The sequence below is a fragment of the Melospiza melodia genome, chromosome Z (genome assembly GCF_035770615.1).
Source record: "Melospiza melodia melodia isolate bMelMel2 chromosome Z, bMelMel2.pri, whole genome shotgun sequence".
Classification (NCBI taxonomy): domain Eukaryota; kingdom Metazoa; phylum Chordata; class Aves; order Passeriformes; family Passerellidae; genus Melospiza; species Melospiza melodia.
Genome location: NC_086226.1, coordinates 78,697,163 through 78,715,060, shown reverse-complemented (window position 1 = coordinate 78,715,060; position 17,898 = coordinate 78,697,163). Strand labels below are relative to the sequence as shown.

The 17,898-nt window shown below is 39.7% G+C and overlaps 1 long non-coding RNA gene across 1 annotated transcript; it reads right to left on the bottom strand.

Annotated features, from left to right (window-relative positions):
* Positions 1–251: 251 nt before the first annotated feature.
* LOC134432468 (uncharacterized) lies at positions 252–17,884 on the bottom strand. The gene is made up of 4 exons (XR_010031342.1): positions 17,828–17,884; positions 4,574–4,655; positions 2,568–2,741; positions 252–1,960 (listed from the first exon to the last, which is right to left on the bottom strand). It is a non-coding gene; the product is annotated as an uncharacterized LOC134432468 (long non-coding RNA).
* Between the last annotated feature and the right edge of the window lie 14 nt (positions 17,885–17,898).

Here is a 17,898-nt window from a genome sequence, read left to right as displayed (position 1 = left end):
GCCTCACCCTTGGCACAAAGCTGCCCTCAAGGGCACAGCAAGGCAGCCATAGATGCCTTAGCGTGGACATCTAAAAGGGAATGGAATATGATTTTCTTCTCTGAACTTTCAGATATTAGCAGTTGACACTAAAAGTGATCTCCACTCCTACGGACAAGCATGAGATGTCTTTATAGTGCTACATCTTCATTACTTTTCTGTCAAGGCTGTCATTGGGTCTAGGGTCTTCAAAGAGGCAAGAGCAGTTGTTGGTTGCTATAAAGTTGTTTATTGCATGAATACATCAGTTTGGAAGGGAAAGAGTTCTAAGTATTCAAGTCCATGCTAAAAATTTTCTGATATGGAGCAAAAGCTGCAGCTGCAACAGCTGCTCTCTGGCTTAGAGGCTCTGGCATGGAGTCCCAGGTTCTATGCAGGAACAGCAGCAGCAGCAGCAGCAGTTGTTCCCTGGCACAGAGTCCGGTGTCCTGAGCAGCAGCAGCAGGAGCCACAGCCTTTTCTTCTTCTTCTTTCTTTCCTTCTTCTTTCTTTCTTCTTTCCTTCATGACAAACACCCCAGTACAGGGTGTTTTTATTCATAAAACATCCAGTCTGCTAAAAGCACATTTCTAAAACATTATTTTAAAATCAAGTTAAACTTAGTTGTAATGTGCAAAAGTAGTATAAAAGTAATGTCAGTTCTTACTTAAAAGACTACATGTATAATATTACAGTGAGTATTGACCATTGCAGAAAAGCAGCTTTTCACTAGCTTCAATTCCACAGCTGGCAGAAAATGCAGAGTAATTCTGGAATTGAGAGAAATGTTCTTGCACTTACTACCTAGGAGCGTAATTTTGCTAAACCTCTGCAGCTAAGGGAGCAGACTGCAGTCTGATTTTCTAACCAAGGTCTCTATTTGTGGAATTTTGCAGTTCCCATATAACTGGCAGTTTTGTACAGACTAAAGAGAGACAAATAGTTTGTGCCAGAGATCAAACTGTTACCAAGTTATAAAACACAGGGCTCATGGTAAGACTTAAAACCAACCTCTACCACCTCTGTTAATGTGGAAAACCCTCCTGTGCTTCCCGGGCAGTGTTCTGTGTGCTGGCAGAAACTGTCTCTACCTCTGATGACTCTATGACAGTTTGCATGTATCACACCATATCTGGTTCTTCCTCAACCTGAATTGTGTCATTTCAGGCATCTAGAAAATAAATAAGCCACAAAAGCAGGAATTAAACTTCTGGACTTAAAAATCCAGATCTGGACCTCAGCAATCAGCTTCCCTGGAAGAGATGTCTGAGGAGGGCGAACTCATGGTGGCAAAAATGCATGAACCGTTACAGAACTTAAAAATTGTAACAAGTTACAAGAAATATAAGCGTGTTCCAGCCTTTGACAAAAAAAGCACTCCGTTCCTTATTACACCGACCTGGCACCAAATGCTGCCCTGCCAGCTGTGCTGGGAATCATCAGAGATCCCTCATGTGTTTAGCTCAGAGTTCAAATATAACATCCTTTAGCATTTAAAAGAGTGGAGGATCTACCACCCCCTCCCCCAAGGATTTAGTGCTTTCTTATTTACTATTTCAAAAGATAATTGGGGTTTGGTATTGCTTCTTTTGCATTCAGAATTCAGCTTAAGCACTTAAGGGGATGTTCTTCCAATTTAATACAACTGGTGTGTATTAGCAGCTACGTTTTCTGGCAGAGCTGAAAGTCTGAAAGACTAGAAATGCCTGCCATGCTGGAAAAGCAGAAGTAGGAAATACTGCCACACTGCTTCCACCGTAATTCAGTAGCCTGAAGTTCAGTTAGGTGCCACAGGTTATTGGCTGCCACAGCTTTGCTTTATGTCAGAGCTTGTGGAAATAGGATTGCAGGGAAAACGTGGAGATGCTGCTGGAACTCTGAGGTTTTGCCAGATGTGCCTGTGCTTAGCACAGCTGTCCTCTGCTGCTGTTCACATTGGTACCTAAGGGGAGAAAAATCAATAAGGCAATTATATTTGCGGCTATGCATTCTTGATAACAAAATCACCATGCTCTTGGGGGCAATAGATCAGGCACAGAGCGTGTGTCTGGACTCAACAGGTCAATATTAATTAATACCTTTATTTATTACCCATAGGGGTGTGTTTGTTTGTTTATTTATTTCACCCTGTATTTTTTTTCCAATTACGTATTATGCTCACATCACTCTGGAAATTTGGCTATCACCTTTGCTTTCTTCCACATAATAAAGCAGAAATGACTAATTATTTTTACACTTAAACATTTGAAAAATGCAGAAGCTGATGTGGTGCCTTGCAGATCCACAACCAGAAAAGATAAAGCAGAATGGGAACGCCTGCATGGTACCTTTTTGTGTATCCCTGCTGTCTCAGGAAGGACTGCAGCCACTCCAGGTGCTGTAATGCATCAAAGTCCACACAACAACCAAAATCCATAGAAACCACTCAGAGAAAAGGGAGACTCCCGGGCGGTTTCTCCAGGTGAAGGGAGTGGAGGCTGTTATCTAGAAAACACCAGTTCCTCCCCAAGGCTGCAGTAAACAAATCTAACAGAGGAAATAACACCAACCTGTACACCTCTGTGTGGATTTTTAGCTCCAGGTGCTGCAGTGGCAGCCAGAATTTAGACTGAAACTGCTCTCCCCTGTGTTTGCAGTGCACAGTTCAGAGGGCTCTGGATTAAAGCAAGAGGATGGCTTCCAAAATACACTCCAAAGCAGACATTCCTGTCTCATGGAGAAGTCTAGGGGGAAAAAAAAGATATTTAAGAGGAACAGTTCTTGTTTTGAAAGACATTTCTTAGTGGTTTTACATCTACAGCAAAAGGATTCTCTTACAGCTTTAGTCTTTGTTCTCTGCAAAAGACTATGAACAGAATATTACTATTGTTAAATATATTAATTAGATATTATTAGATACTAATTTTTTATTACATAAATATAATAACCACTGTTACAGTGAAGCAGAGATATCTGTAGATAAAATTATGTTAAGCAGCTATTTACATTTATTTATTTATTTAGGAAGTGCAGACTTCTACTGAGTGAAATTCTTGAGGAGTCATTTTTCAAAGTAGGACAAGAATTTTCCAAGCTGCCAGAGTTTAAGGAGTTTTATTCCCCTTCTTCAGAAAAGGGGGGGGAAAAAAAGGGGATTTTTTAGTTTCTAAAAATAAAAAGTGCTTTTGCCTAAGATGTTTTTGTGCTTTACCTGACCTGAGTTTCTGATGAAAGATCAATCTCTCATTATTAGCTTTCATTAAACTGAATGTCCAGGCTTGAATGTGAGCTACTTCCCACAGATTATAATTAGGTTTCTTCCAATTATAATACATACAACTCCAATAGCAGTACATATTTTTACAACTGAACTGGTGAAATTGTGATAATTTACATACCTCAATATTTTTTCCATGGAATAACATGTTAAAAAAAACCCCATAAAACAGATTATGAAGGAAGAAAAAGCAACACTTTTTCAGTCTTACTAATCAGGAAGTTTTCAGAGAGAACATGTAAATCAGAGTAAATTTAAAGTTAGGTTTTTCTTTTATTAAATACTTGATGGTTACAAAGCAGCTATAAGGTCTATGAGATTAGTACAAATTCCTCTACATATATAAATCAGTTTATAATTAAATTTTTTCTTTTTTTTTTCTTTCTCCACCCCCCCCCCCCCCCCAAAAAAGATTGTTTATGTGTTAGACACTGGAGGAATCTTCCTTTAAGTTTCTAACAAATGTTGTAACATTTAAGTTTCTAACAAATTTTGTAACATTTAGGTTTCTAACAAATTTGTAATAACCTAGCCAGCCTGTCTTCCAGTTACCCCTTACATGTTGCACAACACAGGAAACTCTGCATGGTTGCTAATGGTAAAATGTATTTTAACATGAAATATAGCTTTTAATTTTGAAAAAAAACCCAGAAATATATATACTATGTACGGTATTTTGAATATTTGGAGTTCTTTTTGATTGTAACTTCATTATCACCTTTGTACATTTTACATTAAATGCAAGCAGATTTGACTAAAAAATCTTCTACACCCTTTTCAGACTTTTGGTATACATTCAGAGGACCTAAATATAGAGAATTTTGAACTGCTAATGATCCCACATTATCTTCAGACAGGATGGAGCACAGTTACTGAAATGTCATACTGACAGATTTCAGTTTTCAACTTCCACTGTGCTTTCTTCTGATGTGTCAAAATCATTATTTCTGTTCTGCATTAGAACCTTAAGGGCATAAATGGTTGCAGATGTATGGAACCTGATGTTTATTTAAAAATCACGTCTTTCTTTCACAACCCCACTTGAAAATTCAAGAGAATGAAATTAATTTCTCAGGATTTCTGCAGTAGATTTCCTGCCATGGAGTTGTTTCCTAAGCCTCTGATGGAATATCCAACAGCTCAAACCTGAAAGGTGTTTATTAAGCATCATTGATTATTGAAAATATGAACCCGTGAGTAAATACTGCTAACAACACCAGCAGCTGTTAGTATTTAAACATGCCAATTAACTTGTCATTAGGGAAAATTACCCCCTGAGCTCTCTATGTTGTATCTCACCTGCTACAGATCCAGTGTGGTAATTTTAAAGTAAGTCAGGTATCTTCACAGTTTGCTCTCATTTTTCTGCATAATCTGATTACTTCGGATTCAAAAAAAGAAAAAACAGTCAAAACCCAAAAACAAAATAAAAGGATTTTCTTTCTTCTCCCTTACACAGTCGTACACCCACCAGCCACTCTCCCTGCACTCTTCCTCCTTGTTTTCTTGTATTTGTTATCTGGTTGCTCTGGGATTTCTTGCCTTAGTAGTGTTGCCTCCACCAAGTGAAGGGGCAATTGCTGTTCTGTAATTGTGATTCTCATTTCAATATATCTCATAAAAAATGTCAGCTAGCAGGGGCTGTTCAGCTGCTGCTTCAGTGTCTGAGACAAAACTCTGAAATTTGGGTGCAAAATCAGGATGGGGCACATGAAATAAGCATGTATAAGTTATGTAACAACCTGCAGGTAGAAGAGATTCACAGGCTGGTCTGGTTCTGGGCAGCATGACTTTAGTAAAACCCTGTTTTGACCTACACAAATGAAATTCCACCCAAAAAGAGTAGAAATGCTTTATACTTCTCTGTGTGTTCTAGTTGTAATTTACTGTTCTAGAAATGCTGAATATTGCATTTATTGCATGGCCAAGGCACCTGTCTGTGCTGCTGGAGCAAAACCCATCACCTGGGACTTCTGCTGAGCCCTGCTGAGTGCTGAAAATTAGGTGGCCAGCAAAAAACAGAAGCACATCGACATTATTTTCACTTCTTTCCAAGTAGAGCAGTAACCTCTGCAGAGATTTATTATTAAAAAAATATCATCACAGAGGCTGTGGAAGAAATGGCAATGATATTAGGGTTGCTTAACAAAGAATTGATTAAACCATAGAGCAATGAGAGTTCAGACTTCTTTTGTGGCTTATTTTGTGTGACTGCCTCACTTTTTTTGGCAGGTGTGGCAGGATTTTTTGAAGATGCTGTGAGTGGCAGTGACACTCAGGGGTGCCACAGGGGGCACAGGAGGTGGGATACTCGAAGGTGGTCAGATCACTGCCTCATTTTTGAGAGCCCTTTGCACCAGCAGAACACTGATTTCAGCATAAATTAGCAGCAGGCTTCTTATTTGAGAAATAAATTGAAATAATACATTAGGTTTCTAAACATTAAGGTATCGAGTTCACAAATCCCTACCCAAGGCACTGCTTGAGGTCCAGGTCAGTTTGACTAGTTTTACTCCATACTGTAGGACGTGTAATTACCTGTAAATACCTCAGAGATGGCTTTGTGATGTTCTGTGAATAATGAAAATAAATATGCACAAAATTTGGCTTTGATAGCATTTTGAAGATAGAATCCTATTCTTGCCCCCAATGCACTCTTTCTTACCTCGTATGCAGAGCATCACGGTCTCTAAAAAGAAATCTGTGTACCTTTCGTGGGCTAAAATAACTCTTAGCTTGTGTTATAATCATAACCAGCATGCAAGAGAAGAAGTTGGAGGGATTTTAAATATTTCAAAGTAAAGTCAAGCAGGAGCCACAGGGTGCCGCTATTCTGCCAAATAAGGAACATTTCCTGCATTTTACTCGCCCGGTGAATTTGGGACAACAGGAAAAGTCGCGGTGATAACCTCGGAAGAGCTGAGGAATGGTTTTTGCATCCCCGTGACTCCCCTCGAGTAATTACAGGGTGTCGTGCGGCTGCTTCAGTGCTGCAATCAGTGACACGATTAAAATGAGGAGTGAAATTCGGCACGAGCAGAACGGCAGAAGGGAGTCAAACGCAGAGGCAGAGCCAGACAAGCGCCAAACAACTCCTCCTTTCCGCTCTTAACACCACACAAAATTCTGATCAGATGCTTTACTCTGAGGTTTAATTAGTGTGTGCTGTATTTAGACAGGCTCCTCACATTTTCAAGTTGATTTCCCCCCAAGATCTTGGAGCTCCACCTGTTGTGGTGTTATGCAGAGAGTTCCTAATTTAAAATCTGCCTAATTCCTGAGCTGCAAATGCATTTTTTGGCACCCTTGTCCTTCTGTACCTGGGACAGAGATGAGGTTAAGTAGTAAATGGCTTTTCCCAGCGTTGCTTCAAGAAAAACTGGTCTGCACTGACTGAGTAAATCTGTATTGAAATGGCCTTGGCAGAGATTGACTCTCCTTGATCAACAGAAATTATTTATTCTATTGCTTTAAAATCAAAGTTGCAAGTACCTGTTAGGGAAATTGTGGTGCCTTGCAGTTGCTTCTTGTAGTAACCCTGAAGGGATGAAGTGGTTCCTCATCTTTATACTGATTCTGTAATGCCTTGCAGTGATAATTTTCAGGGACAGCAGATTCTCCTGCTTTTTAATAGCTACCTTGCCGAGGAGAGTCTAATTACTTTTCTGTAACCTGCTGTAGAAAATATGACAAATAGAAGATTCTCCTACCTCAGCTCACTGCAGTTCACCAAAATTTTTTTGATTTATTAATTTCTGTTGTTTACACTTCTCAGCTAAGAACTGGAACCCGCCTCCCATACCTTTTACTGATAAAAGTAAATTTATCTAAAATTTAAATAGGCTCTAAAATAGGAATGGAAACCAGGCCTCAGCACCTCCTCATGGCAATTTTTTTTATTTTTAAATTTAAAAAAATCACATTTCAAGTAACTTTACTCTGGGTATAACACTGCCACATTTACTTCCAAAACAGCTGCTAGGAAGAAGTCATAGAGTGCAAGAGAGTGGGATTAGCTGGGTGAAAATATACCAGAACCACCTATGTGGTATTTGGGAGTTAAAACATGAGGGGTGGCAAACACTAGAATAAGAATTGAAGTATAAACAGATAAAGTTACTTTAATTTTGCACTTATTCCTATTTAAATACATAATTATCTTCTTGATGATCTTCCCACCTGTCTGCACAATTAAACATAAATATCATTTATAAAGATTTTGTTTGTATTCAGTAACATACAGTATTTCTAGTGTAATTCCATAATATTCTGCAAAATTCCCCATCCCTCCAAAACTATTATGGAAATGTTAGAGCAGCACTACTTAAAATAACAAATGTAGCGGTAACAACCCATTGTAGATTCTCTGGGCACACAATTTCAGCCACTGAAAGTAATCAGAGATACAAAGACAGCGAGAAAACTGTTATTCCAATTATTTAATTGACCAGTTTTTCAGACAATGTTAATTTACAACCGAAGAAAATGTCTGCAAGCCTGATGTCATTCTGTACCCCTGCTTAGAGCACCATGGTTAGGATTAAACCTAAGATTTAAGGTGCTTAAAATTCACAAAGTTCTATGAAAACTCAGCAAATGCAAGGAACATTTGGAAGCTCATTAGACTGAAGATCTGCCAATTAAAATTACATATTACAACTACAGAGTGTGATTCCTTGATGGATTTATACTGTTTGGCTGAAGAATGCTAGGCAATTTTTAAAGAATTAGACCTGTACTGGATATAAACTTTGAATTGTGATTATTGTTCTGTTCTGACAAACCCTAAGTCCTTGAACAGATAATTACACACAATTTTTGAGCCTCAATTTTGGCTCCTGACAAGATCCCACTTAGCTCAAACCAAAGGGACATCACAGCATCAAAACTGGACTTCCCTGAAATCTAAGGAAAAACTTGTAAAAGGAGACCCCAAATGCTGTATCTCAGTCATGTCACTTTAATTTTGTTCTCCAGTTAAAATAAATAAATTACTGCTAACACTGCACTTTATCATCAGCAGCAGCATCAATGCAGATTTATTACCTTATCTGTTATTTTGTTTACAGTAATATTGCATTGATGAAGTGCTTATGTACTTTTCTTAGCACCCAGCTCTGAATTAAAAATCTGTAAAGCAGCATGAACTCAACACTGTTTTCCCAAAAATAATAGTTTTCTACTAGTAAACAGAAAGGCAGTAAAATATAGGACTGTTGTTCTTCAGCTTTTGCCCAAGATTGCACCCTAAGGAATAAGTTTTGCAGCATGACTGAGGTATTAATAAATCAGATAAATCAGGAAAATATTTTTTTCAAAGCAGCTATGATGGGGCTCCTTTTCCACATAGGCTGACTCACCAAACTCCTGTCTGCACAGCCCTAGAGAACCCAAAATATGAGTTCTGCATTTTCTTCTACAACTTTCTTCTTGTACTTCTCAGATAAAAGTTACCTCATCCTTTGCACAGCAATACTAACCCAGAGTCCAGTAAATATTCTTGCCAACTTAGATACCTTTTTGCCTAGTTCAGAACAGCAGTCTCAGTGTCTTTATCACATCAAAGAAATAAATTTGTGCCACCACACGACACTGACACAAAATGTTGAAATGTAACTGCAAAAAAGCCTCTGCAGGTGTTGTCAAAAATCCATTTTGTTGAGTATCTACTGTATTATTTCAATGCCTGGGCAGCATGCAGTCACATTCCACATACGCTTCATGAACGAGAGCTTTCCTTGAAGCTACAGGCTGCCAGACAGAAGGGTCCTTTTTTCTTTTCTTGAATATGAAGCAACAGTGGAAGTAGAAGAAAATCACAGAAAATCAGGTGAATATATACAGTAAACAGTAAAGGTACCAACTGACAACTTTTTGTGTCTCGTTTGAGTTTCTGAAATGATTAAAATAGCTCTCTCCAACACAAACAGAAAGTAACAGAAAGTCTTTCTAATGAGCTGAAGCATTTCAGACAAGAATCTTAGGTGCATAAGTATATAGTAATAAATTTATTTATAAATAACTAAGTGATAAAAAACCATTTAAAATTGTTTTAAAATGTTGTATGACAAGATCTAAGTGGACCAAAGAAGAAACCAGTGAAAGAGGGGATGAGTTTAAGGGTTTGCCCAGTTGTGAGCATGACAAGACACGCTGTGGTGATATTCTTATATTTATTCTGTGGTGACAGAATAAAACAAGGCGGCAATGGAGAACCAAGAGGGAGGCAGAACTGGAAATTAAACAAACAGTTGGGAAAAAGAAAAGAAGAAGGAAAAATGTACTTAACTACGTTTTCATTTGGGCAGAAGAAATGTGTAGAACATTCAGGAATTTTCAGGTTATACCAGCGTCTGAACCTGCATTTGAGGATTCATTCACTGACAGAGGAAGTGCTGAGAAAGAAAAGAGGTGAATATTCTGGACTCCTCCCTCCTTTTAGCTGTTTTCAACCCACACACACCTGCACGAACAGAGAGCTGATCAGGAAATAAAGGTGTCATTAGAAAACAATAAATTCTTTCTGATGTATGCCTGCTGAAAGCTACACAGTATTGTTAAATGTTACTTCCGGATTAAAAATTGACTTTTGGGTAGAAAGAACAAAATGCCTGCACGTTGCTTATTTAAATTGTGGGAACTCCGGTGTAACCTGTCCAGGAAAGTGTTGAATCTCCAGTGAAGTACTGGATGAAATACCCTGAAATTAAATCAAACAGAAGGAACAGAGGGGGTGAGTAGGATGATGTAGCTGCATTGATTAGGAATAAAATGAAGAGTTCCTATTTTATAGCACCTGTGCGCAAGTTACAACAGGATTGCTTTAATTGGAAATGCTGCTGCAATAAAGTTGCCATCCTTTCCGGCTGTTTTTTTTCATGTAGATCTCGGAGCAGTCGATAAAGTATGATGGGACACTTTATATCATTGTCTTTTACAACTTTTCTGCTGTGGGATCGTAATTACAGCAGCACCCCAGGCAGAAGTTTGCCCATCATGTGTCCCTCTGCAGTAAAAAAAACCACATTGCTGGAAACTTAGCTCTGAATAGGGTTTGAGATCAGCCCCACTCAGAGATCCACACAACAGCCCACAATTGATTTTTACTGCTGTCAAGTTAAGTTCTTGAGATGTTTAGGCAAGGATAATCTATAACTCAATACTTTCTTTTCGGAATAAAAGGTTTTACACAGAAAATCAGAGCTCATCTGTGGAAAAAAAAATCCTGTTAACATCACATTGTGCTGTATCTCATTCTGGGCAGAAAAACAGCCCAGGTAAAGGCCTGGCAAAAAATGAAGGTCTTTTTTCATGACTTTAGGTTCTTGTTTAAGAAAAGAACAGTAAATCCACAAGGAGATCATTCCCATGCTTTGGAAAAGTTCTCTTCAGGGAACAGGCTCTGTATGAATTTTGAAGCTGCACCCATTTGCCTTTGTTCATCTTCCATCTCACTGATAAAAGAAAAAAATTTAAAATACAAATCACTTGCCACATCCCTAGGCCTGGAAAATCCTCTGCAGCTGAACCACTGTGAGCATTTTTAAAATATCAGAGTCAAATGCACCTCTCAGGTTTGACTTTGAAATAATTTTATAATTGATTTTAAATCAAAGCAAAACACAAAACACTTAGCAAAAAATGTCCATGGCATTAAAGGGAATGGGTTATAACAGATTACGCTGTTAGTCAGTCAATTATTTACTAGGTAGCAAATGGGGAAACAGCAGAAAGAAACAAAATATCTCCCCCCCCCCCCCAAAAAAAAAAGAAAAAAAAAAAGAAAATTCATGTGAATAGAATTTTTGTGCCATGTGCTGGCTTTAATCAGATAGCTAAGTTTAAAACAATTATAATTTCAAATGTAAAGACACAGCTTTTTTATTCAGGTGGACTTCAAAATACAGGGTTTTAACACTCTAACACTTCTTGTTAGCTTTCTACCAAAGGGGCAGAATATGACTCATATTTCACTGTAGAGTAATCAGGAATAACAGCAAAAATCAACTTTTGCATGGTAGTAACCATACTTCACATTAATTTTGAAAGAAGCGTTAAGAGTGTAAGGTATTAGAATAAGATCCATTTCCTTTGAAAACTCATATTATGTGAGGGAAAATAAAAACCCCTACATTTTATATTAGTTAGTTAATGAAGTTAGTACTTCATTACTTAATCTTCATTGCATTGTTAGCCTGAAAAAGAAAAGGTTCTTCATTTGAAGACCATAGCAGAGCCTCACACTCAGTTTTTCCCCTCATTTTCTTTCAAACTAAATGTTTGAAATGCTTGTAAATGTTTTTTCAAGTGGTGAAGCTTGCAGGATGTTACAAGGAGAAGCTCTTGAGAGACAAAGCACAGGAAGATATTTCTAGGAGGAAGGTATTAATATATAGGAGTGAAATGAAATTTCTGCTGTTGGCTTTGTAATGCCAAACAAATGCTGTTTGTTCACGTGTCACTTAGGAGCAGTCAAAGGGAAAGAGAGCATGTGATGGGAGAATTTTGGTCAGCAAAGGGGCTGCTGCAACCCTCACATAATTTACATGGCCCAAAATTATACACGTTATTTCACTGTCCTGTTATTCTTCAACTGTATAATCTCAGAGATGAGGGGAGTAGGGCATTGCTGATACCATCCACCACAGCAGCCTTAACTTATTTTAAAATAAGTGTTTATCCTAGATCCCATAAAAACCTCCATCTTCTCCCTCAAATACTCTCCACTGAGGTGGAATTCATGTAAAGTAAATTTCACCATTAAAAAAGCTGCTAAACACAACTTGGTCTTAGCACTCAGAGCAAACATACCACAAATTATTTTCTGTGCTGCATGCAGAAGAATGACCTGACCCAAGGCTTTTTAAAGGGAAGAAAAAGAACAGCATTGATTAGCAATAGCCTGGAACCCAGTGCTGTCTTGGTGCTCAGTAAATTAATTTTTGGATGCTGTGTGTCACCATGGCAATGGTCCAATGGAAAACATGAGATACAAGAATAAATTCAAAATGCTGCTCACATTGCTGTTACACAGTGTGTCAATTAATGTGTCACCATGTTCAGTGCTCAGATGATCCTTGGGCTAGCAGACAGTGAAAAGTTCATGGACAGGCAGTCCACTCCCTTCTGCAGGTCATTTAGGCAAATGAAAATGTTCCTCCACTGGCATTCCTGATTTAAGGAACACATTATGGATTTTTTTAAAGCATATTCCTCAAGGTGCTTTTCCTCAGGCTAGGATCTCTAAAAGCTGTTCTTTTACAGCAAAAAAAAAAAAAAAAAAAAAAAAATCTCTTATATTAGAATCAAATTCTCTAATACATTTTTTCTGGTGTTCCTCTGCTCCTTATTGAAGTTACTGAATATGTGATGCTGTGATTATTTTTTCGATTTGTCACCTTTTCCGTACTCAAGTTATTTGAGCATTAAGAATTTCACTTTTCACACAATGATTCCTTCCCTTGGGCAGCCTGTTCCAATGCTTGATAATCCTTTCAGTGAAGAGTTTTTTTTAAACTTAATATCCTAAACCTGCCCTGTCCCAGCCTGAGGCCGTTCCAAACTCTGCTGCTGTCCCTGTTCCCTGGAGCACAGCCCGACCCCCCCTTTGTGCTGTTGTGAGGGCCCCAGGACGAGGTGAGGGATGAGAATTGACTCCACGTTCTCAGAAGGCTGATTTATTATATAATGATGTTATATTATGTTAAAAGAAAACTATATACTAAAACTATACTGAAGAAAGAGAAAGGAGACATCAGAAAGCTAGAAAAGAATGAATAATAAAAACCTGTGACAGATTCAAGAGTCTGACACAGTTGACTGTGATTGGCCATTAATTTAAAAAAAAAAATCACATGCTGGATAAATAATTCTCCAAATCACATTCCAGAGAAGCACAACATAGAGAGGCTGAAGCTTCCCAGCTTCTCAGGAGAAAAGATCCTGGTGAGGGGATTTTTCAGAGAATATCACGGTGACACCCCCCGGCTGTGCCCTCCTGGCAGGAGCTGTGCAGAGCCACAAGGGCCCCCTGAGCCTCCTTTGCTCCAGGCCGAGCCCCTTCCCGGCTCCCTCAGCCTCTCCCAGGGCTCCATTCCCTTCCCAGCTCCGTTCCCCGCCCCGGCCACGCCGCAGCCCCTCCATTGCCCGTGTGAGGGCCCGGAGGTGCCGCAGCCCTCGAGGTGCGGCCTCAGCAGGGCCGGCCCAGGGACGGGCCCTGCCCCGCTCCTGCTGCCGCCCCAGGCCGGCACAGCCCCGGGGCCATCGGCCTCTGGGCCCCCGGGCACCCCTGGGCTGTGTCCGGCTGCTGGCACAGCGCCCCCGGGGCCTTTTCCTGTGGGAATCCACAAAACCAGAGGGTTTGGGGAAAGCTGCAAAGGCAGGCCTCAGAGACAGCGGGACTGTGATTGGAGCTAAGCAGCAGCCATGAGACTACTTGGAGTGAGATGCTCGAAACTGACCCCAGGATTTGAGGTGTGGAATGGCTTTAAGCTGAGAAAAGGTAGATTTAGCCCAGATTTGTTCTTAGCTATTAAGAACAAATCTTTCCCTGGCAGGGTGGGCAGGCCCTGGCACAGGGTGCCCAGAGCAGCTGGGGCTGCCCCTGCACCCCCGGCACTGCCCGAGGCCAGGCTGGACACTGGGACAGTGGGAGGTGTCCCTGCCATGGCAGAGGTGGCACTGGATGGGGTTTAAGTTCCCTTCCCTTCCCTTCCCTTCTGTGATCCTAACTCAAAATAACATAGGGAAATAAAATAGAAATCTGGAGTAGAAGCAAATTGAATGCAATCCATCAGAGCATGAGTCCTTTCTAGTTCACATTGTGAAACCATGTCCACACTTTATTTAAGACATATATTTATAAAGAAAAAATAGGAAGACTTGCACATTATATCATGGTACCTATGCAGCAAATTTAACCATTGAGTCCTAACTGCCCTTGAAATTTAAAGATGTCCTTTGTGCCATAATGAAAAATAGCATGGAGTTGCACTTCTTTCAGATGTCAGAACACATTTTTAAATACCAAACTTTACAGTAATCCATCTCATTCCTAAACACAGTGATAGTGAGACATGCTCTAAGTAATAATTCTTTCTGCATCTGTCACTATGAAGATTAAGAAGATTCATCTCATAAATACTGGATTAAAACCAAAGCTAATTTTGTGCTGAGATATCTACAGTGGTGTATCAAAAACCTGCCAAAGCAAAACTGGTTAATTGCAAAGGAGATGTTTGTAGCATAAGAAAACTTTTTAAAAAAGCAATTCTTTTCTCCTTTTTAAAGAAGCAATCCTTCTTTTTTCAACCTTTTTTTTTTCCCTATACTGTATTATAAACAATCTGATTTGAGGGTAAAACCTGTCTATACCTGAGTGCACAACAATAAACACATGTGGCAGTGTAAGAAAATTCTGATTTGGCAGGACCAGTCACTGGTTTGGTTAATTGAACTTTGTTAGGCAACAGAATGACAATCCTGCTGAAACCAGGAAAGGAACACAGCCAGATCACTTCTTGCCTTCAGCAGCAATTTTATTTAAATAAACTGACCAGTTTTGAGAGCTCCGTCCTCCAAGTTCCTCTTGGAATTTTAGACACATGTCCCAGAGAAGGACAGAGTTGCTTTGGGAGCAAGAGGGATAAAACTGAGACCTGAGATGTCAAGAGCATGCTGGTCTCTTTATCTAAACCTGCTTCCCAACCTGCCTCTGCCCTTTCTCTCCGGATGTCCTCCCACTCTTTCTGAGAAAGTAAGATCCAGGTGAGAGCCAGCTCAGCATTTCCCTTGTGTGGGGCTCATCAGGTCTGTCCTGCAGCACAGCCAAACACCAAAGCCCGACACTGGATTTTCTGATGCTGGGAAACAAAACAAAACAAAACAAAAAAAACCAACAACAACAAAAAAAACCCACCCCAAACCAAACAAAAACAAAATACAAAAACAAAAACAAACAAAAAACACACAAAAAATCCCAAAAAACAAACCAAAACAACAACAACAACAAAAAAAAAAAAAAAAACAAAACCAAAACAAAACGAAAAGAAAAAAAAACAGAAAAAAAAGAAAGAGCAGCCAGCAGCCAGTGTGAGCTTGCCAGCATTACATCTCTGTTCAGCAGCAGGGATTAAGAGAGTGTCTGAAAAGGAGTCACTGAGATCCCAAGCTGACTCTCCCCTCTCCCTTGTGTTAATTTAAATGCTGGTTAATTACACGTGTCACACCAGCAGGGTAGGATCACACCCCTGGAGGGCCTTTCCCCTGAGTGCTGTTGTGCTTCTCAGAGCACAGATGAAGAGGAGAAGCTGACTTGAGCCTCTACCCTAAAGATTTGTCTCCTACTCTAGGCCTAGGGACTGCGAGCTACTGTAAGAGTCTAAATGAGGGAGGCAGGACTCCAGGGGCTCTCCGAAATGCAGTTTATTCCATCCAAGGTGTCACAGCAGCCCAGGGCCATGGGTGACAGAGCTGTGCCCACAGCTGTCAGCTCCAGCTGCAGGCAGGCCTGGACACCCTTTGGTTTTGGTTACAGCGCCTTATAGACTTTTCTTTTGGATACACTGCATTATTTTGTAACCAGACAATTATATTGTAACCAAACTTTTCTTTTGGTTACAATGCATTATATACTTTTCATTGCTGAGCATCTTAATACAGCAGAACCAATCTATACCTTAACTATTACCTATAGCCTATCATAACTACTATAATTACCACATTCATGTTACTGTTCTCCAGTCATTAAAAGTCAGTACATTACAGTTTAAGCTAAAGTTGTGTTTTTAGTTTTCTTGCAGTGGAAAATTCTGGGACCTTTTTTCTACTTGCAGCTTTGCTGGCTTGTTTGCCTGTGCTCTCTTTCTGCTTGGTAAAAACATCTTGTTTGAGGTGGGTTTATCCTTTGCTCTAAGCCATAAAACCCCTTCTAACTAACACGCCCTTTGCCTTCTTGGTTATGCAGTAAGACTGGCTCAGAAATTCTTTTCTTCTATATCAAAACTTGCTTCCATCTCTATTCCTTCATCAGACTCTACATTTAAAAATCTTTCTGCCAAGCACACATATCTGTGAGACTTTCTTGTCAAACTTTCATCCTTCCCAACAAGCTACTATGGCAAAACCAAAATCCTGACAGAAGTACAGTATGCATTTACAGTATGTAAACACAAACCTGCAGCTTTAGTTTCCCAGCAGTGGACATTTGCTACTTTTTACTTAAAACTTTTCTGGGGAAAGGAAAATGAACACACCTGACGACTGAAACACCTCAGAGTAGTCAAATGGAGCATCAAGGGCATCCTCCTAGCACCTGTCTTGGAGATATTTATATGCACTAATGAGATCCCATCTCAGTCACCTCTAGACTAAACAGACCCAGCTCTTTCCCTGAGTGCTTTCGTTGTTGTGACCCTTTGTGCTCCAGTGATGCCCTCCAATAATGTGGATTTTTCCCATTATACAGTATACCTACCTGAGTGAGTGCCTAAATTTCAGGGGGATGGAAGAGAAGATTTTGAGGCTGCTGCCCACCTTCTGGTACATAACAAACTGGAGTGAGGGGAATGCAGGAGCTACCAGCCAGGATTGTGCTCTGGGGGCAGAACTGGAGCAAGTGCTGGCCATGGGCAGCCTGGTGGCTGTGGAGCCAACCAAGGCTTGTTGTTGCCAACACACTGAGAAAAAGCAAGATGTGAATGGAAAAGGGGCCATGGAGACAAGGCAGCATTTTCGGGGACAAAAATCCTTGTTGTAGGACACAACAAATAAAAGGCAGCATCAGCACGGAAGTGGGTGTGAAGTGATGGCCAAAGGTTGATTTGTTTCATTACTACTATTACTCTTGCTATTTCTGTTATTACTATTACATTAACATTATTTCTATTGCATTGTTATTATTGCTATTGCATTACTGTTGTGGAAAATGCATATTTTATGATTTTTTTTTGCAAATATTAAAATGAATATTACATGTGTTTTGTTAGAAAGTTATGCTGTGTTAATTTTCTGAAGTAGTGTGTTAAACATAGTTTTAGGTTATAACATAAGGTTGAAATAGAAACTATGCTATGTAAGATACCTTTTTAAAGAGAGAACTCGCACTGAGATAGTAGCCACAGGACATCTAAATCTTTCACAAAAAGAGAATTTATTGCTTTCTTTTCGAGCTCTTTTCGCCTCGCTCAGTCCTGAGACGCCGTCAGGATTAAGAGGAAGAAGTTGACGCAGACCAGACAGAATCCTGTGTTTGAATGGAATTTGTGCATCATGTATGAGCTGTATGAATATGCAACAGATTATGGTTTTAAATGGTTAATTCTCTGTTAACGTGTGTCCTTTTCCGGGCTTATGCTACCCAGAAAATGGTACCCGGACCGTCCGTAACTCTTTGTTTTCATTGTCTCCTATTGTCCTAAATCCTAATCATCCAAATTTTAATTACTCTAAATACATTACTATTCTTATAACCACTTTATCACTATTAAACTTTTAAATTCCAAACCCAAGCGATTTGCCCTTTTTCGCGCCGCTATTCCCATCCTTATTACCTACTCGCATTTTTACTCTCCCTCGGCCGCTCCCTTCGTGCCCCGGGAGCGCTTCCCGGGCCGGCGCCGCTCGCT